The sequence below is a fragment of the Neopsephotus bourkii genome, unplaced genomic scaffold (genome assembly GCF_033783945.1).
Source record: "Neopsephotus bourkii isolate Nb327-2 ecotype Australia unplaced genomic scaffold, CSIRO-AGI_Nbou_v1 NB_1120, whole genome shotgun sequence".
NCBI classification, from domain to species: Eukaryota; Metazoa; Chordata; class Aves; order Psittaciformes; family Psittacidae; genus Neopsephotus; species Neopsephotus bourkii.
This window is the reverse complement of record NW_026901606.1, coordinates 808,783-830,444: the sequence shown is the minus strand read 5'-3', so window position 1 is coordinate 830,444 and position 21,662 is coordinate 808,783. Positions and strand designations below refer to the sequence as shown.

The 21,662-nt window shown below is 41.6% G+C and overlaps 1 protein-coding gene across 25 annotated transcripts in view; it reads right to left on the bottom strand.

Annotated features, from left to right (window-relative positions):
• The window catches only part of MAGI1 (membrane associated guanylate kinase, WW and PDZ domain containing 1), a 338,512-nt gene that overhangs the window by 227,646 nt on the left and 89,204 nt on the right, over nucleotides 1-21,662 (bottom strand). The gene's annotated exons all lie outside the window — the stretch shown is intronic.

The following is a 21,662-nucleotide window of genomic DNA, read 5'->3' as shown; positions in this document are numbered from 1 at the left end:
CCCTACTCCTGGCCTTAACACAACCAAACGGGTCCTCAGACAAAGGTCATTCAGCCCTCATAATTCACAATAAATACAGCCTTCCCTGGTAGGGAAAGCAACTTGCCACGTATCTTTCTGCACTTAAGAAGAAGGAGATGGGAAACACTGTCCTGGTGTATGCCTGGTTAGCCACAGAGGGCTGCTATCTCCCTTTTACAGGGGAAGAGCAAGTACATTAAGGTGGTGGGATGGGGTGACTCCCACAAGGTCTAACCTAAGTTTTGGCAAAGTGACTAAAAGCTGTTGGAAATGCACAACCAACTAATGAGAAACATTAAGCACCAAAAAATTGCAGCTCGAGCTTCAGGTTGACTTGTCCTCAGCATAGAGTCATCTATAGCTCAGTTCCAAGACCTCCAGCTGCTGAATTACCAACTCGTGCCAATGCAGCAATGAATTCTCAGGTGTTGGCAAGAGACAGCAAGCCATTTTCTTAATGAAACCTTCAATCCCTTCTGAACTGTTCTTAATTTTCACTACCAACTCCTAAGAGTTTCTGTTACCATCATCCTAAAGCCCCAGAATTGCCATCCCTACATCCCAATGCTGTCAATAAATTACCTTTAAAGTTCAGGGAAACAGAATGAAACACTGACAAGCTGATGCCCAGAGATCCATTGCTAAGGAAATAAATTCTCCTTTACTATATAAAATTCTAGGAATGTGCTGTAAAGTGATCAAAAGCTTAGTACTGGTGCCACTAAATCTCTGAGGGTTGCCATTTTGGGTGCCTATTAACGGTTTATATTTATGTTATAAATCATCTTCTCGCATTCCACAGAGAGCAATTTTAGCACTAGGATCATACCCCTTAACTAGTTTCTATACAAAATGTACTGAAGAACAGTAATGGTACTATTAAAACACCTACTTTTGGCTTCCTGAAAATAATGGCATGCTACAGAGCCATGAAGAGAAAATGATAGCAGTGCTAACCTGTAATAATTACACTAATAAAGAGAATATAGCACTGAAGAAATTATGGGGCAAAAGACACTAATGTTTCTGTGTCTAGCTAAAGCACTAACCTTTCAGAGAATATATTTGCAAAGTTCCAGTTATTTCAAAGGTTACGATTATCATGTTCCCTTATTTAAATTGACACCAGTTATTACTATACTTTCTTGGTCCAGAGTCTGAAAAATACAAGGAACATAAATTGTAGATATAAAATTATAGTGTTATTTGTTATTACACTGTTATTAAAGTGATATTTACAGAGTTCAGGCTGCTTTTCCCCCTCCGTAGTGTAAGATTCAGCAAGGAACAGGAAAAGTCTGACTTTACAACAGATTCAGCTAATGGATTTTGAACTTCTCACACTTTTAGTGAGATGGAGTGAACAGAAACAGAAGAATCCCATGAGCAGAGGCACTCAGACACCAAGCTTTGGTGATGAGACTGGTCTTCCTGCCACCCTAGGGAAGCTGCTGTTGGTCCTCCTGCCCTAGCAGCTCCTCAACCTCCCTGCTTCCATCTGTAACCACCTCCCTTGCAGACCCTAGGCTTATCCTCTTGATACAAGCTCCTTTCTGCAATGTGTATCTCCATGGAGGTCCCAGCCTTCAGGTGGAGACAGACAGTATTAAACTTGGTCTGAATGAGCAGCTCCTCCTGGCTTATGTGGAGAGTTGAAGGGGCATCTCCCAAGACTCAGAGTGCTGCACGCAGCAAAGAACAAGATGTGTCTAAGGGAAAAGGAAGGGTCTAAGTCTTCTTGCCAGACATCTCTCTGGCGCACACATGACCCTTCAGATATTCCATAGCAGCAACACAGAGGAAGATCAGCCAAATTCTCTTTTTTTCCCCAATCCTAGACAGCTGTGGGTACAGAAAAGAGACCCTGAGGTAGCACTACCACCAGCACACTACCACACACACATAGTGCCCACAGGGCATTTCAACACCAGGAATATTGTTCCATTTATAACCATGGGTAACATGCATGGAATTATGGCAGTGTTATTATTACTAAATCACTGCATCTTGTAATGTAATACCAGAAATGTAATTATTTTCACATTGCCAAAAATCACTAAAATTGTTGATATCTCACAGTTGTAATCTACTACTTCATGTCAATAACAGCCCAAGATAGTTTATACAAAGCCTCCACCATTTGGCTGATTTGTTAAAATTTCAACGTAAGGAGAAACAACATTATTTGTTCATGAACAAACAGCAAAACCACCTTCTGCCTCTCAGTATATTACTTGTAAAGCTATGCAGTGCTTGCACCTTCACTTCCTACCACGATCATCTTTACCAAGAGCTGCCAGCAAAATGCAAAAAAATAAGAGGGAGAATAACACACAATTTGATGAGCGCTACCAAATTTAAAGAGTTTATACGCTGCTGCCACCAGCTCTGTATCGCACATCATTATTCACCCCGAGAGCATCAGTGGATGCATTAGCAGAAACCGGCTCCCCAAGACACAGCTCAACACATGACAGATGAAAAGGCAAAGTTTTCCTGCACTTGCTTCATCTGATTTAACAAAATGTGAGGAAGAAGAATATGAGCAGAACCTACCCATCTGTAGGACTTACTCCCCCCTTAAGCAACAGCAAGCATGGTTCAGAAGAAAGCCAGCACAAAAACATGTAATTAAATGCAAAAGAAAGGACCCATGGGTAAAATGCAACATTAGTTCAAACCAGAAGTCTGAACAATACATAAACAGGCACAATAAGGAGGGTATACAGTGTGCATCCTGAATTCCATGGAAGTGCAAGCCCTAATCTTAAAATTATATATATATAGATATATATAGATATATATACATATATAAAGATAAGCAGTTTGAAGAGGTTCACTTAAAGTCTGACAAGTACTACCTGCTCCCTCTTACTAATATGGTGGGAAATATATTCATTTTTAGAACGGTCCAGCTCATGAAAGCGTCAGTAAAATTAATCTGAATCACCAGAGGAAAATTTGCTATCTCTAGCTACCAGCCATGACATCTCCTGGAAGACAGTGCCAATGGCCCGTCTCTGCATTAAATATCTGTTGTCAGGAGCAACTGGTACCATTTGAGGGAAGAAAAAAAAACAAGTGACAAATGCTTCTTTGCAGCACTGGACAAACCCACAAGGTCCACAACAGAGAGGATGCTATTTCAGGAGGACTTCTGTGGTTCTAATGTCTCCATAACTTACCTCACCTGACCATGAAGGGCTCATGACTTTCTGTGAGAGACTGTCTTTGCCAAGACACTGATTTGTTGTGATCTCTCAGATGCAAACTGAAGTTGCAATGTATTAAGCAGAGGAAATGGTCCTTCAGCAAAGGAGGGTGGGAATAATTGCCTCATCAGTCAGGGTCCCTCCTTGGTAGGTCATTCTCTGGAGACTGAAATGACTACAGAGATGCACTTTCTTCTGACTTTATAGTCACAAACTAATTTTCAACCTTACACTGCAAGTTGAGTTCATCTAAAAGAAAGTACTATAGGCTGGGAGAGGTTACTGAGCATCTCCACACCAGCTACCTGAGAATGAAAAACACTCAAGACAGTGGCAACAGCCAAATCTGCAATTTCCTTTTACTTTTCTGCTTATTTGGGAAGGGTATGATCAAGAACACAGCAGGAACAAACACCAACCCTTTGGTTAAACCAGGCAGAGAGCACATGGGCAGATGGAGCTTGGGGATCAAGCAGCAGTTCTGTTCCTGCAGCTGCTGTAAAGTCTTCTTTTCCTTCTCTTTTTTCCTTTATCTTCTTTGGATTTGAAATTCACAATAGCTACTAAAGAAAACTGAAGGAAACAACTACTCAGCAAATGACCCCTGTAACATTCATTTCATTGCCTGCTAACTAACCTTACTCACAAATCTCATTAGGGCTCTCCTAAGTGCAAAGGCTGCACAAAAGACAGGTGAAAATGAGAATAAGGTAGATAAAAGTGCTGAAAACCTAGGTAGAAGATGTCATTAAAAAGAATACAAAAGCATTTTAAAATCTAAATGTAGGGTAAAAATTAAACTATTTCAAATATAATAAGATCTGAAATATTCCAGCTTATTCTGTTCAATGTGCCGCAGGGACAGAGTTAACGAGGGGTGCAGTGGCCCAATGATAATGCCAAGTTCAATGGAGTATATAGCAGATGGCTTCCTCCTCCAAACTGAGAAGTCTTCAGACTTAAAGGGACACATGCATTAGGTACACAGCCAGTCTGACTCCAAAAGGTAGTTCACTGCAAGGAATCCACCCTACAGCAGTTCTTGAAGGACTGCAGCATGTAGGAATAGCTGAGGAGGAAGGAATGGCTGACCACAGCCCTGTTCTCACAGCAGTGCTGGGGTAGCGGGGCATAGAGGAGTTGAGAAGGATGGAGTGAAGCTAGGCTGGGAAAAAGGGCCTGCTAGGGTAAAGGTGATTATGTTTTCCTTGATTCTCACTCTCTGAACCTGGTTTAATTTGGTATCAATGAATTTTTCACCAAGTTGAGGCTGATTTGCCTGTGACAGGAACTGGTGAGCAATCTCCCTGCCATCTGCTAAACCCACAAGCTTTTTGTGGTGTTGCAACCAGCCGTTAACTGTCCAGCTCCTGTTACAGCCATTATCACAGCATAGACTCCATTACCAAGTAACTTTCTGCCACACAAGTCAGAGGTGAGAGCTGAGGTGACCTCATCCATGTAAAGAGAAACCTCTAAAACAAGGGGCAAACTAGTTAGGACCATCACCTACCTCCATGACCAGATTTCCCTTGTGTGCAGAGAGAGCAACACCTGATCACCTCCATTCACTGAACAATCTCTGGAAAACAGGGCTCCTGGAGTTATGAACAATGAATCTGACAAAAAAGGCTTTATTTTTCCCCCATAAAACATTACTGAGAAGTATGACTCCCAATTCAGCAAGGAACAGGCCTAATTTTACGTGTGTGAGCAATGCTCCAGAAGGCAATCACCTGCAGTATGTTCATGGCCTCATCTGATTTACAACTGAAAATGAAACAGAAACCCTTGTAATTTGTTTTACCAGGGTTTCTGGTTCTGTTGAAATTCAAGGGAAGTGTTGGTCGTCCTTTTCTATGCACTGCAAACATGATGTGATTTGATATGGGCACCTATAAAAGACAGACTCCCAAAGAAAGAAGAAAGAGGCAAAAGTAAATAGGCACTTCCACATGTTAGTATGTTCTTAGCCACTGCTGTTTGTGGGAATTTGATGGATTTGCTATTTCCACCAGGCATGAGCAGAGGGATGAGACCTCCATTCCGGCATACAGGGCTACTGAATCACAAGACAGTATCAGTAAAATGAATGAACATCAATTCCCACTATTTTGAAGCTTTTCACAGGACTTGTGGCCCTGCCATTATAGCCACTCCATGTTCAGAGAGAAATATTCCCTGCAGCATGGAGGGAGTCTGTGTAAGTGAATGACAACTTCATGTCTTGCACAATTCGGATACCCCATTGCTGAGTGAAGTGCCCAGAGAAGGTATAATGGCCATATATATAACTTATACATAGACCACTTGTAAGCTGCTGGGCTGTCACCTGAGTTTTCCTTCTCTTTTCAGTCACCAGAGCTTGCAACACATTGACTCCTTCCCTCCTCCCCAACTCAGCTCCTTTCAAGCACGTTGCTGCACAGAGAGACCACAAACCTCAACAAAGATGCTCCTTAAAGCCTCATCTCCTCAAGAAGGTCTTCCCACTCCACGTGATGCACAACTTGCACAAAGCACTGACACACATGTATGAAGGCAGAGCGAAGTCCAGCACTCCCACTCCTGCACACACTCACTTGACCAGATGTGCTGCTAAAAAGGTACAATTAGAAGGGGGCACTGCAGGCATAGACAATGGTCACACTCTCACCCTCACCATTGTGAAGAGGATCAAAACACACTTCTCTGCAAAGGCAGCCTTGCTCCTTGTCCACGTAAAAGATCCTGCCCGTGTTTTAACTCTTATGTACAGAAGGCCCAAAGTAGCGAGCAGATTTAATCATAGCCCAAAGGATGACGGAGGCATCACACAAAGTTATTACCATGCCATCCTGTTTTGACAGCAGTAGTGTTGCAATCTTGAGTTTTATTTTGTTGCTGTGAAAGCAATGGCTTTCACCCCGCTGGTCCCTTGTGGTTCTCAAACTTTATGGCTTGAAAAGCAGCAGCAGACTAAAGTTCATGACCAGAGCTGGAAACCACAATGTGGCGGTGCTCTGAAGGGTTAAATCACAGCTGGCTAAAAAAGAAATCCAAAACACAGATTCAGGTTTCACACAGCTGCTTTCACAGTCCACTCCCCTCCTCTATTTAAGACTTTGTTTCACTAGTTTTTAACCATAACAAACACGAAGTACAACACTGTCTTAGTTTTAAGAATTACCTTGATTTAAAGGCCACCATACACTAGCACCTAATTATACCAGAGGGAGGGACGATTTTAATGTGTTGGTTTTTAAATCAGTAACATTGCACTAGTTATAACCCCTAATATAAACACTGGGATAGTGGCAGAAAGGTATCTTACAGTGCTAATAGCTCATTCCTCTTCTCATCTGGGAGCAGATGGAGTGCTGTAAGGCCATGCTACCACACCACAGCTACTCCTGTATCAGGGCATTGCTTGGGCGTATTTATAACAACTGTTATACCATTAACCCAGACGAAGCCAAAGCCAGGCAACATTCTACTTTGCCTTTTACTACTCATTAAGGCAGCAAACCATCTGCCAGACCAACATCAGGAAAACCTCTGGTGTCACCACAGCTCTGGGCTGGGGTTCAGGGTTTCAGGGTGCTGCCTGAAGCCTTTTGCCCAGCTCCATTCCCATTACAGGATTGTGTTTCACCGAACCACAAGGGATAATGACCCAGAAAAAAAACCCATACTGATAAACAGCTGTTTTGGCAGCACAGAGAAGGCTTCAAGAGCAGACTACAGAGCATGGATGTGTTGGCAAGGGGCTGCTCTTACACACCTGGCTTCTCACATCATGCCTGCATACCCGAAATGGAAAACACAGATGGGCCTCGCAATCTCCATCCAGTGACCTTTCGCTGTGCAGCAGGGCATTTCAACATGTGTCTAACTTTAAGCTTGTACTTAAATTCCACCTTTAGATAGGACTTAATTACATGCTTGAATGCTTTTCTCAGCTCAGAGAAGTGTAAATACATAATGATATATGTAATTATATATAATATACATATATACACATAATAATAATAATATGGTATGATGAACTGGCATCCAAGGCAAGACAGACCTATTTTGCTGAGCTAATGTTGGGACTCAATCATGTAAAATAACACAAGTTAAAGAAAGATTTATACCCTCACACATGAAAGTTTTTTCCTTCAGCAGATATGCACGCATTTCAATCTGGACTTGCAAACATGCCTACCTTGTAATCTGTGTTGTGCTCAAAGAGAAAACTGTAGGTGTCTCATAAGAGATGAGGGAAGAAAAGGGTAAGACTGACTGCATATCCAGGAGCACCGCACACCGCACCGACTGGTGTCTGCAACACCGAGATCCTCACTGGGCTACGGCTACATCCCTGGGATGCAATAAGCAACCACAGATTTTAGTATCTAATCTGGCTGAGTACTCCATAGGATTATGTTGTCCATTAAAATCAGATGCTCCCTTCCTTTGGTTGCAAACAGTATTGCTAAAGCAAGAAGTCTGAGAGCAAAATTACAGAACAAACTATTACAGATGAAATTAAATCACTAGGAAAGGAAATCAAAACATTATTTAGGTTTGTCATTTTATTCATGGGACATCAAAATGAAAAGGTAAAAAACTCAATACCATATGACAGAAATATGCATTATTGCATTGCTCGTATGATAGTAATAAAAGTAATAAAAGAACATAAAGCTGACTAATCTGCAGAATAGCTTTAAATATAACTGAGATTACCCATTTTATTGGCCAATATTATCTTCATTTAGAACTAATAAATATAGCACCAAGAAAGTGCAAATAAAGCAGTTCTGTAAAACTCAATTTTATTTTTTTTTAAGGTATAAATAAAGCTTTTTTAAGAAAATAACCAATAAATAAACCCCCACATCTGTTGCAATTGTGTAAGTCTGCAAGGAGACTTAATTTTGTTGGCAGGGATGTAAGAACTTTGGGCATGCACAGCACTAAAATAATGAAATCCAGCTTCACCCATCAGACTGAAAACAGAAAGAGAAAAAAAGATGATAACAATGAAAGCTGGTGCCCCTCAGTGGAACCACGGATTTAATAGAAACCATGTTTCAGTGTTGCCTACAGCCATGAGCAGATGAAAGACACTTGTGCGATTAGTTAACAAGTGGTCATTTAATCTCCCCTGACAAACACTCCTTTTCAATTTCAGGTTCTCCTGTTACCACTCAATGTTTGAAAGCCTTGTCCCAATGTGGACCTGGCTCTGCACTGATCACACACATGTGCATTCCTAGGAAGAATGCAGATACCTTCACTTTTCCCAGTAACGTTAGCAAGTACTTTACTGACTCTCAACAGTATTTTCTTCTTTTTCTTCAGCAGTTTAATACAAACATGATATTAGATTGATGCTTTAGTAAATAGTAATACATGAAGCTTCCAGTACATGGGAGATGCACGATCCACAACACCCAAATCCACTACCTGTCTGGCTCCAGGATACAGATGCTAGAAAATGTTGCTGTAAGATAGAAGTTCACCAGAAACCTGCTACTCCATGTGGGTTGCTCCATGCCCTTACACAGGAAGTGTCAGGAAACTCATCTGTTTTCAAAGATCAAGAAGTTACGCTGATTTATTTCCTATTTACCTACAGTAAGAGCTTAAACATGGACAGCTTTTCAAGAGCACAGCACACAGGATGTACGCACATGCTTAAAATACAAATAGGCTAAGAGAGGCAAAACTATGTTCACCAAGTTTATGCTATGCAACATTCTCTTCAACGTTTATGGTTGCTATTAACCCTGAGCTTGCAACACAGGTTTTAACTTGCAAAGCATCCTTTATGACCACAGCCTTGTCAGAATTAAAATAGGCAGTGTGTGATCTCCAAGTCGAGCCTCCAAATAGGTCTGTCTCTTAGTCCTGCCCTATTCTTAACTTCTGAGAGAAGCCCTCATTACAGCAATGTATAATCTGTAATACATTTAAACTACATCCTGTGAAAAGGGAACTGCTGGTTGTGTTATGCCTTGCAAGTAGAATTCATGAGATAAAGCAAGAAAAAAAACCCCGGCCATCTCTTGCCCCCCTTCCCTTACCTAATCACTTCATGAAAAATCACTCAAAGGTTCCTTTAAGGCCAAGGAGCACACTCAGCCATTTGGTTTCCAGCCACTGACTTCTAAATGAATGGCTGGGAGCAGTGCAAATTCCTTCATTCCACAACAGTAGCAAGTTACTCAGCCTCCCTTTCACCTCATCTACTCAATTGATGCTCCAGCACACATTACTGCAGATATGACCTCCTCCATCACCAACTGGTGACGTTGCTTGTATTAACGCAAACAGCCTTGCTCTACAGCTACATGTGAACAAATTGATTCAACTCATCTTGAGTTGGCATTGGAGGTCCCAATTAGCCTCTAGAAAGGTTTAGAGGAGGTATTTTTAGCTGTCCTAGACTGCAATAAATTCCATTTCTCCTGTGTAGCGTTCGCATTTCAAGTTTGATAGCTCAAACAGTGATGATTCACCACTTGGTCTGCTGAATCAGAAACAGTCATATTCTCGATGACTCTCTTCTCTGGTAAGTCAGTCAAGTTACAGATACAGGTTTGGTACACAAGTTGATAACACAAAGGAGAAGTTTGAGTAGTTCAAGCGCCTCCTTTAGTATAGCTCTTCAGGACAAGTCTGCACTGCAGAAGTCACTCATGTGTTTTGTTCAACAGAAGCTTTTAAGAATAAGACTTACTTTATAATTCAGGACTTGTCATTTGAGTATTACTCAAAAATAACAGATTAAATGCACACTGCTGCTCCTTTGCCCCCAAAATCCTATTTGGTACTCATATCTCTAACTGAATAAGTGTCTTTCATGCAAAGCAATAAAGATCTATGAAGACGCAACTTGACTTTCATAAAGAAAAATGTTCACGTTTCCTAAAAGCTGGTGTCCAAGATGTTACCAAGCACTATCAGTCACAGGTTCAGAGGCAGTGCAGTCACTCTGCCTGCAGCACAAAATCTCATGCCGCATGCTGCTCTTCTCGCTTTTCAATGTAAATTAATGCTTCTTCGCAATACAATTAATGGATTTGCAAATTCAGTTTTCACCTGACTGTACCTGAGGTGAACAACCAACACAAGCCAATGACAAAGTCTTGCAGTATTTAAATACAATATATCCCACAAAACCAAGGCTGCCACTTTCAAACCTGCTGGCATCTCTCACCTCAATGTATCAAATCCCTGAGGGTTCCCCACCATCCCTTGGAGATTAAGAGTCATTTCTCACAGCCTAAGCAAAACCAACCCTGTAATGAAATGAGTCAAAGAGGAATATTTATTTGCACGGACATAAAACATTTATCCACAGGACTATGAGACTTCCATGGCACCTGTATGCTGTAAGAGGATGTTCACAAATGTATTAATAAATAAAACCAGCGTGCAGAAACTCCCGCTCACCACAAGAGGGCACGTTTTAAAAACCTAAAGCAGAAAACTCTCTCTCAAGAGCAGATGCTACTCCAGCGAGGGAAGAGAAGTTGGGGGGATGAGGGAGGGAAGTGCATATGGAACAGCCCGCACAGAATATTCTATAATGTGAAATGTCAGTAAGGGCACTCAAGCCTGAGACAGGACAAGCATTCATGTGACAGACTGATCATTTCTTCACTGGCACCAGTGCTGTGCAGACACTAAAGGTACTTCACTCGTCCGCTGTCACCTGGAAACGTCAGCTGCGATTTAAAAACACTCACAAAGTCAACTCTATTTCTGCTAAAGATTTATGCAGTTAAACTGCACTCAGGAACACCAATATTAAAGTATTCTAGGAAAATAAGCATTCACCTTCCCCTTAAACTCCAGAATAACAGACGCTACCCTGCCAGCTTTATTTCTGAGCTGCATTTGTCAAGAACACGCTGGAAACCTGCTGCAGACAGAGCAGAAGTGCTTTTCTGTTCCAAATGCTGCAACATTAGCTGAGAAAGCACATCTGCAGAAAGGTCATTATTTCATATTAGAGGTCTGTAAAACTGAGTTGTGTAGATTTAGACCTCTTTTGGTACAATTCCTTTAAGCACAGAAGACAGCCCATTACCTACTTTAAGAAACACTGGATTATAATGCAGCCACTACAAGGGTATATTTTTTCTCTATTCACAATATATATCACTAATACAAATATTGCATTTCCTGAACATTTTATGAAAAGCATTATAAATAAAAGGATCCCTTTACAACAGAATATAAAATTACATGTTATTCTAAGAAGTTGCTGGAGAATACATCAAGTCATTTCAACCTAAAAGGAAACAGTACATTTCAACCACGTTAAAAGCACACATGATACTCACAGGTCCAATTATTATCCTTATTCTTTATTCCATGTCATCCCATTCAGAGGTTTCCATATCAGTTTGCCTGCTAATAAACCTTTTGAAACCATTTCAAAGGAAACCTGCTCTCCTCAGCCACTCTCTGATTTCTACAAGCCTGACATCAGGACCGTGTACAGTGAAACAATTAACAATGACTCTTTTCTACCCCTTGCCACCACAAAGGCTGTTGATAATAAAAACCCTGTTGATAATAAAACTTCAGCATTTGTGTCAGACTGTCTTTATATTGAAATATTGCTGCGTGCAACACTAAAGAAACCAGCCATTATCATTCAGCTTGCAAGGAGATCTGATGAATTCCGTGGGACTTCCCACACCAGAGCAGTCATTCAAACACATACTGGCAGAACAATGAGCAGAAGCCAAAATATATAACAGTCCTATTAACGCTAAAATTATCTAGTAGCAAAGGGGTATGAGAAGCAATATCTGGCTGGCAAAGATATTAGGCTGATGCTCAGTTATTCCTTAAATGGAGGCTGCCAGGGGACAATCTTCCACACCAAACCTAGAGGCACAATGCAAACTATCACTATAGAACCAGGGAACTCAAACACTATCTGCTACAATCTGCACTTCTCTGTGGGTTATTCCTATACCAAGATACCTGAGGAAAGCACTTAACAGCAAAGAAAGGCTCTTCAGGAGCTAATATGCATCAAGATTAGTGGATCCTACACTACAAAAGGAAGGATGAGTGTTTTCCTTTGTTTTATGAGGTCAGAAAGTATACAAATTGAAATATTAAACAGTTTTGCTTCTAAAAGAAAACAAACAGAACAATTATGCAAAATTCCCTCATCATGATTACAGAGCTTATTCACCATCTCCAGAAGATGGTGCCATAGTTTAGAGATTGCTGTCCACCCTGTCTCTTCTGGAGCTCACCATTATCCTAGAACATAGCAGCACACAGCTGACATCTGAAGTGACTGAATTCAGAGACCAGCTCATTAGAAGGAAAACAGTGGTTGGATACAGGACTGTCCATAGCAGACCTCTGCCCCATCTGCTCCATGAACAGCTTGGGCAGGCAGATATCCACCAGGATGACCACAACTCCTCCCAGCACGGACTATGAGCCCGAGACCCAGCTATCACCCAGCATGCCTAGATGTGAGACTTAACCTACACACTCCAAACATCCCCAGCCATCACTGTCTTTCCCAGCTTCTTGTCAGTGTTTCCCCTTTCCTTACAGGCTTAACTGACCACAAACTATTTTACCATTAAGCCTACAGACTTCAGCTCTGCAGTAGAAGCACTGCTTCACTGCACCTAGAAAAACCTTAGCTTTCAAATCAGACTTGTTACAGCCCTCGACTGGCAGTGGCTGATGTCAGTCATCTCCTTTAGTGAGCATTCTCTAAGCCAGCTTTTGCTCACAGGATCAGTTCACATGGCCACAGGTGTTTAAGCTGTTCAAGACAGGACTGTTACCTACTCACGTGTCTGTAAAATGACCCTGACATCAGGACCCCAGTTAAGGTCCGTAAGCGGTACAGCAACACCTAGCTATGCTGAATTCAAGGTGTACAGCCCCGTATAATTTCTCACCCTTCTTTCCTGCAAGGGACACAAGGATTTCCTGGCAAACAACTTTGTTACTTTATCTAAATAATGAATAAAAAACTCCAAATGGTTCAAATGGCATTCACTGTTTGAGACCATCACCTCAACAGTAATAACAGCACTACTCTCATTGCAGACTGGCTGCTGTACTAGTCTACCCCAACAAAAGGTATTTAATTAGGCAGGCAAATTCAGTGACATTCATCCATAGAAATATTGCACTAGATATTGTCTAAAAGATATGATCTTATATTAATTTCTACAGAAACTTCTGGGACGGAAGGTGGTAAATGCAGGTTATCAAGCCTGTGTCCCTGTTTATACAACTTTTGAGTTAATTAATGTTTTTTTAAGTATACCATATGCAGACTGAGCAGGCAACACCATCCTTTGTGCTAAAAGAAAGAAAAAAACACTTCAGTTAAACTATTAAGCTGGAAATCATGACAGATTCAGCACAAGGCAGTCCCTGGAGTCACAGTGGTACTGGCTCCAGAGGGAGCCACTGTCTTGCTTTTGCCAGCAAAAAGCCAGAATACAGAAAAACAGCAAGCACCAAAAAACCTTCCCAATGAAAAAGCAAAGTATAACAAGGGGAGTCTCTTCTGCGTCACCTGTTGAACAGTGTAATTACAGCTGCTTTCCTAGCAATAAGTGACAGCAATCTTACATGTTATTCTATTGTGATCAACACAAAATAGCTTGCCTTATAATGAACATAAACCGTAGATTGTTGCCAGAAGAGAATGAGCGTGGGTGCATGCACCCATGTATGTAGCAAAAAAAAAACAGTTTACATTAAAAAAAAACAGGCTATGGGGTTGAAATGCCCCTTATTGAAAGAGCCTAGAGGAGAACAAACCAAACACATACAGCAAAATGACAACTGAGAAGAAAAGTAGTCCATTTTAAAGACCTGCAAAATAAAGACCTAAGAGCATCTTCTACTCAGTTCCTCCCAAATAGCTGTAGTGCTGTTATTTGTTAAACAAGAGAACAAAGCCTCTTGTTGTAATTGCTTGAACTATGCTGAACTTAGACCAGGCTCAGCTGAACAGCCTCTGATCGCTCTGGTCACACAAAGCGGATGAGGAATGAACAAACTGGGAGGGTCAGAAAGGTGGGTCTGCACACCTTGACATGGACAGTGCGTACAGTCAAGAACAAAGACACAAGTTCATTGTTTCCCAGCAGAACAAGTCCCAAAGCGGCAAACACATCCTCACTGCAGTGAGGAATGGGATCAATCCTTGGGCGATATATCCAGCATAGTTGAAAAACAGCTTGCTCGAAGAGCCACAAAGACCCCTGGGGTGTGCCATTGCCTGCACTAAGCTCTTTAGCCAGGTGTTGATCAGACCACCAATTTCACCTCCATAAGTTACCATAAGAACTTAGTTGTGTTGTAGACACGTTCAGGGTCATATACCATTCCAAAGCTTCCCTAGATTCACTGCCCCATCTTGGTTGAGGGGAATGGTCCATCTCAAAGCTGTATCAGCTTTAATCCAGAGAAGAACATTTGCCTTGATCTCTTCTCAGAAGTCAAAGTGTGGAGGGGTGGGCAAGTCATGGGCAGACACAGCCCAAATACATTTTCTCTTTTACAGTGGTCCAAGTATGGCTGCCAACTAAAATCAAAGTTTTGTGGTTTTCTGTCTGCATAGCAGCAGTCAGCCTTTGTGAGTGGAAACTAAATCCCAGCAATGCACAACAGCCTGGCTGGCAAAAGCTCTGGCTTCCAGCACAGCAAGAGAGCAAGTTTTGCAGATGATAAAGCAACATGACACAAGTTAGAGATGCTGGTTTAACTCTATCTGCTGCATACCATTAAAAACATAAGGTGTGTGTCTCTGCTACAGCTCATTCACTGGAAGCCTAATGGACTTAAGTTTAGCGTATCGCTAACCAGGACTTAGCAGACAAGCACACTGATATTCTCACAGGAGACTGCCAAAGGAGTGCTCCTATTATATAACATACCCAGGCTGCACAGAGCAGCAGCAGAGGCACCCAGGTTCTCACTTTCAGCAAACATGGTGCATGCCATAACTCAGCCTCCTCCATTTCTGCTTATATCAGCCCCTCAAACACCACCAGGGAGCAGGACATCTATCACTAGCCAGTTATGGGATCTGTCCATTCAGGTGAAACTGGCCAAGCAAAGCACAGATGTAATAGACCACACAGAGATGGTAATGCAAGAGGTGGTAGCTGCCAGCTCTGTTCTGCCCTTGAGCAAGTTCAGAGATTTGCTCTCCACCAGCTACTTTATACCCAAAAAGGAATGTGACAGGGCATGTGCCAGCTTACCAACCATGAGGATGTTCACTCCTTCCCAAGAGAAACCTTGTAGAGCAAGCAAAGCTCATTACCATCTTCACAAGTTCTTCTTTAGTGTCTGTCTCTTACCACTAGCTTAGACAGGCAAATTGGAAGTGAAGCAAAACTGGACCACTTAGTGTCCTGACATATAACCACCACCTGAAAAAGGCTTTGCTTTACCCTCTTCGCCAGCTCTCTTCCAACCATATCAATAGCCCTTCTAAATGCAGGAAGGAGCTGAAACACCTCACCAGCAGAGGTGCTCTGTAGAGGGAGTGTGGCTGACCTCAGGCACTCCTCAAGTGCAGCAACCCAGTTTTGTGTTCTACAGTGAAAATGCTTCCAATCATCATGTTCCAGTATTGATAATTGCTTGCTCACAGGTGAAGATCTACTCTCTAAGGAGAAATCAGCAAAAAGCACCCTGAGAGCTACAGCTCCCTTCACTGCAGCCTTCCTAAGTGCCCTCTGCCAGACAGTGAGGTGGGAGACTACAGCCCCAAACATATCATGTTGCTCTGGAACAGATCCATAACTTCATTTTTTCTTCTATCAGAATACCGTTGTGATATAACACTGTTTTCACTGCGAAACTATTAACGTTCATTACACCACAATGAGCATTTGGGGCAGAAATTCCATAGATGAAGAATTATATTACTGGCTGGATGCATTTACTAGATCAAGCAGGATAAAAATCTAAGGATTGCAAGTACATGTGTTTAAATGAAAAGCTGCCTTTGCTCAAGTGGAGAAGATAAAGACAGTGAAACATATACACAGAAAAAACTAATTAGAAAAATCAAAATCCTTTTGAACAGTCTGGATGGTCATTTGGAAATAAATCTCTACTCTTAATACCTCCAAACGCCTGCTATGTCAAGCTTATTGCCAGAAGAAAGGCTGCTTACAAAGATAATTCTTTCATTAATGTACAATGAAGTATTTATATGAAGAAGTTCCAGGCAGAGAGCAAGACTTTCTTCCTCCCCCTTGTGCTGTTGAATCAACCTTCCTTAAATGACATGATTTGCTGAATTAAGTAGCTCACAGAAAAAGGAATTAAAAAAAGAGGACAAATTGAAAGCTTGACATGTTAATCTCTGTTGCTTTAATTATTGTGTTTAATGTCAATTGGAGAGAAAAAGAAATAAAAGACTACAACAAAGCTGTGTTTCCTGGATGCAGTGTGCTCAGCAGGACTTCTGCCAAAAGCACAGTGGTTTTTATCAAAACAGCTTCTGATTAAGCTTTCCTTCTCCCTCTGACACTCTTGTGTGTTTTCGTCTTTTCATTTAGGGCCAAATTAGCTACCTATTCCAAGGGTTAATGCTCTTGAAGCTCTTATTATAGTACTTATCTGCTCAGAGCTGCTATGTTAAGTTTAAACATACAATAAATCCCAGTACATTATACCAATACTACATAAAAGCGACAAAATAGCATTTCTTCGACTGTGCGAAGTCATTGGTAGCGCAAAGAACTGTGGTAGACTTAAGGCATGCTCATACCGGGGCGAGCTTAGCTTGGAAATAAGCAAGAGAAGTTCTCCACTGCCAGGATAGAGCTTCGAGTCTGGCTGCTGGCACTGCAAAACTGACAGGCTCCTACAGGGAACACATCTTCCACTTGATTCTCCACATCAGTAATCTGCGAGAGAGATGCTGGCTACAGCTGAACACTATTTTTGGTTGATTGATGCCTTAGGCAAAAAAAAAGAGAAAAAGAGAGAGAGGCAGGAGGACAAAAAAAATCTACCTCTCCCTTTAGTGTTATTTGATCCAGTTCCTTGTAAATGACCCCATTACAGCAGCAGGTATCTGACCAGTACTTCATGCCAGAGGGAATTACATTCATCACTGCCTCATCTGTGTGCATCTTAGAGGCACTAAGAGTCATAGCAGTCCTGGAGATTAAATACTTCAGCAAACAACAAACCTGGTACCATCATTTTCCCTTAAACAAAGCATAAAGTGGAGGGTCAAGTCAAGCAGACTGCTCTTAACCAAAGTAGCTGCAAGCTTTGGCACCAGGTCCAACATGCACCAAGGCAGAGATACCAAGGCTTACCATCCTTTCCTTCCCCCGTAACTGCCACACGGAGGAGAGCTCACTGCAGCTTGCACATTCAGTTCACACATCTCTGAGGAAGAGCTCTGAATTGCAACCCACTGATCTGCACCTCACCCTGATATTCAGGCTGGCCAGGAGCTTCTAATCAGGATTTTCTTTGCTAGTGAGGTTTCCATACACTTCAGACTCTGCAGAACAAGAGAACAGGACAGGACTGTGTGCTTGCAGCACAAAGAGACTCAGCTTTAAGAGCATCCAGAGAAGTGGTAGGATGAGTGGTCCTTACCTCTTCCCCACCTACTACTGCATTTTAAGGGGAAGAGATTGCAATTTCCACAGCGACACTTCTACCCCAGCTCTTGGAGGAAGTCAGCAAAGCACTTCATGAGAGGAAGTACAAAGCACTCTTCACAGCACCCTTCCCAGTTGCCAACAGCGCTGTCCTAATAGTTTTACAACTAAAGACACGAGTCAGAAAGATCACATCTTACTTGCACGAGGTCAGGCTCTTCATGGACTGTCAGACTCAAAACTCTTTCCCACCCCACAACCTGTTGCCATCAGCTTACACTACTTTTCAGTCGAGCTGTATGGATTCATTAGTGTTGTAATAGCTTTCTTTATCTAGCTGTTTTTTCTGCAGCACATCTCTGAGGCATAAACCAAGCCTGGAAAAAACTAATTAGTGTAAGACAGCACCGCAATGCAATTCACAACCTTAATAGCCTCTAAGTTTTCAGGAGAGAGCGCAGGAAGTGATAAACACTGGTACACTGAGAACTAATGAAACCTCTGCAAATGCTTGTGGTAGGCAGACCCTATTATATAAGGATTTAGATTTAAAAGGCCATAAGGAAAAGCTTTTTAATTACAATAATATATGTAAACACAACTGTCACTTCGGTTCTGTGCTTGTTTAAGACTTCATTGTTAATTAGTTTGCATGAAGAAGCAGAAGAGTGTAAAGAAAAAAAAGAAAGGTTATTTGCTTTAAATATTAACATTTGCCTGTTAATGTTGATAAAGGCTCATGCATGAACTGTACCACAGTTCAAAACCAAGATGTGGAAACTTCTGTCTTGCTACGCTATGGAATTTGCAAAACGCAGATTATGCCATGTACAGCAGACACAAACGTTGCAACCATTTCCTTAATATTTCCTTAAATACTTCTCATTAAAGCATTGGCATAGGATGGAAAAGCAGCAACACACCACTGAGCTTCTGCCAGAGCTCAGCTGAAAGGCAACCAGCACCATGTAACAGCAGTGCAATTCCCAGTCTGCTTGCCAGCTCCGCTTCCCAGGAGATGGGAGGAACCCAGGCTCCCAACATCCTCACATGGTGTTCCAGCCCAGCCACAGCCTCACTGACAATGATCCTGTAGCAGATTTAGTACAAAAGCATGGAAATCTAGCCCAAGGGAGAAGAGTGTCAGAAGTGGTTCTGCCTGCGAGCCACTGTGCATATGTATGGGCATCTCACTGCCCATCACCATGTCTTTGCCTCCTCCTCATTTCCCCAAATCTCTCCCTTTTATATTTAGATTCCGCAGAAGCACAGAACTTCTGCTGTCCTGTGTTCCTGAGAGTGCCTCAACCTCACTTTGCTAAAAGTACTTACAGGAACAAGGGAAACCAGTTTACACACAGTTTAAAAGCAGCTGCTAAATATAGATCATTTCTTCCAATTCTTACAAATTGAAATGGAAAAATGCAGCTTTTTAGTTTTTTCCAAGAAACTGAGATTCTGCTGAACAGCAAGAAACTGCTCTCTATGCCCAGCAGCTTAGTCTGTCTGACATGAATTGAGACAGGATAAAAGCTTCAGAAATAGCCTAAGCCAAGTACCACAGAGTCCTGAGAGTGCTGAGAAATAAACTGATGGATATTCCTATGATGTTCAGAAAGATTACTAAAATATTTGCAGCTAGTCCTGGAAGCTATTTTATTATGTAGGTAATATACCATCTTAATGTTCTATTACAGGGTTTTTTCAGAGTCATTGAGATTTTCATGATGCCCAGTAGTCTAATGAAAGAACTTGACGTTGGTTTTCTCTAATGTTCATTAAACCCCTACAACAATAGCACTGAAAAAAGAGTTTGTTACCACACCAACTACACTCAGGATTAGCTTCTTATTGAAGCTGTAACAGTGAAGCAGTAGCAGAAAGTAGTAAGGCTCTAAGGACTAAAATCAGTATTTTTTGATGCATCTCTAGTGCAGCAAATTTACTTAACAAGTAAAGCTATGTCCTAGACAACTGACAAACACGTATGAACTCATACAAGCTGAAGCCCATTAAATAAATCCATTAGTCAACTATCAAGACAACACATCTGTCCTTCTGAAGGCACTTTATTCATCTGAGGAACAAATTTGCTTTCCCACAGCACATCACAATTTGGCCTGCTGTTCCACCCAACATCACCACCTTCACACAAGGGAGCCAATTCATTGCGCCAATGACAGTTTTGGGAGTAACTGAAGAAGAAAGAGACAAGGGCAGTTCTGCTTTGCAGTGGAAGTCTGGAGAGCTGGTACTAATAGTGCACAGTACCTTCGAACAGGATAAAGGACTACACAATGTGCCAAGGACCCCACCAGCTCTGACCTTCCTGTCAGAAAACCTTAAAAGTTGGGAGATACCATGGGGAAGCATCTAAAAGGAGAATAAAATAGGATTGAGCAGCAAGAGATGCTTTTGCATATCTCCTTTTACTATTCCAAATTGTACTACAAATCTTTCATTGATGCTTGATGCAACTCCCATGCAACACCTCTCCTAGGAGCCTCAGGGCTCCAGCACTAGGCAAAGGCAGCAACACTGCTGATGAGGACATGAGGTATTTCTTCACTGCTTTGGCCGTTTCATTTGACTACTAAAGATGACAGAAAAGCCAGTGAACCATCAGTCAACTGAAGAATACACGGCAGGAAATTCACATTGGTGCCTGCCTGCTCAGCCTGTAAAAACCCAAATCCTATGCCTCAGATATATAAGGTTGCTGGCTCTGACCATAAAAAATACATGCTTCCACTTCAAAGTAAGAAACAGAGTTTGCCTCTGCTAGAAGTCAACATCAGATACAAATAGTTGCCTAAACAGGTCTCCAATAGCATTTGGGTTCTTTGACCTGATTTGTGTATTACTAATACACAAATCAATCATAACAGGATTTATTATTAATTTCTGCTAACCTTCACTAGCTCTTACTTTGGTTTTAAATGATATCTAAGGACTAGTATCATCAATCCCTTTACAGCAGTAAGTTGCCTGAATAAAATATAAGCATGGATTCCATATCTAAGGTTTACTTCACCCTTACTAACACAGGTCAATCTAAATACCCATGTGTCTATTAATAAATTATTTTCCAAGCTAAGTACATCATCTAACTTATTTCCGCTAAAGAAACCAATAGCATACCTACACCTTGCTCTTCTCCACCAAAAACATTTTGGGAGAATAAGCTTAAGCTCTTTATTATATTTGCTTTCTTGTTAAAATGTCTGTTTGAACAGTCTCTGAATTTAGCATACATCATACATTTGTTAACTTTGTCCCTTTCTCCCTTTCTTTGCACAGATGACAGCCCAAAGGTACATAATACAAATCTGTACTTCTCACAGAACATGCCCGAGAGATGTCCAAAACCTGAATATAGGGTTCAATTGTTCAGACAAAATAGAAAGAACCTCCTGGTTCAGATGAAAATATAATGAAGAAAAAAAAAATGAAGAAACATTACCTAAAAGAAACAGCAAGAACCTACATTCTCTACCTCTGATGTTCAGTTTGTACTTCTAAACCACCCTACAACAGTAGCTGCTAGGCACAGCTTGCCTTATGAAGACATCCCTAAGGCTGATGGAGGCAGGCACTCAGTTCCAAAACATATTGGGGCAGAGGAAGCACTGGCAGAAGGTGTGACTTCTGCTCCCTTTAGGAAAGCCCTCTGCATACAGGTCCAGAATAAAGGAGATGGAGAAGAACCTAAAATCCTCTCACCAAAAAAATTGCCTATTACCCCTTCCCAACTGCATATTAGGGAGCAAAGGAAGAGTCCTGAGCAGAAGCCCATGTA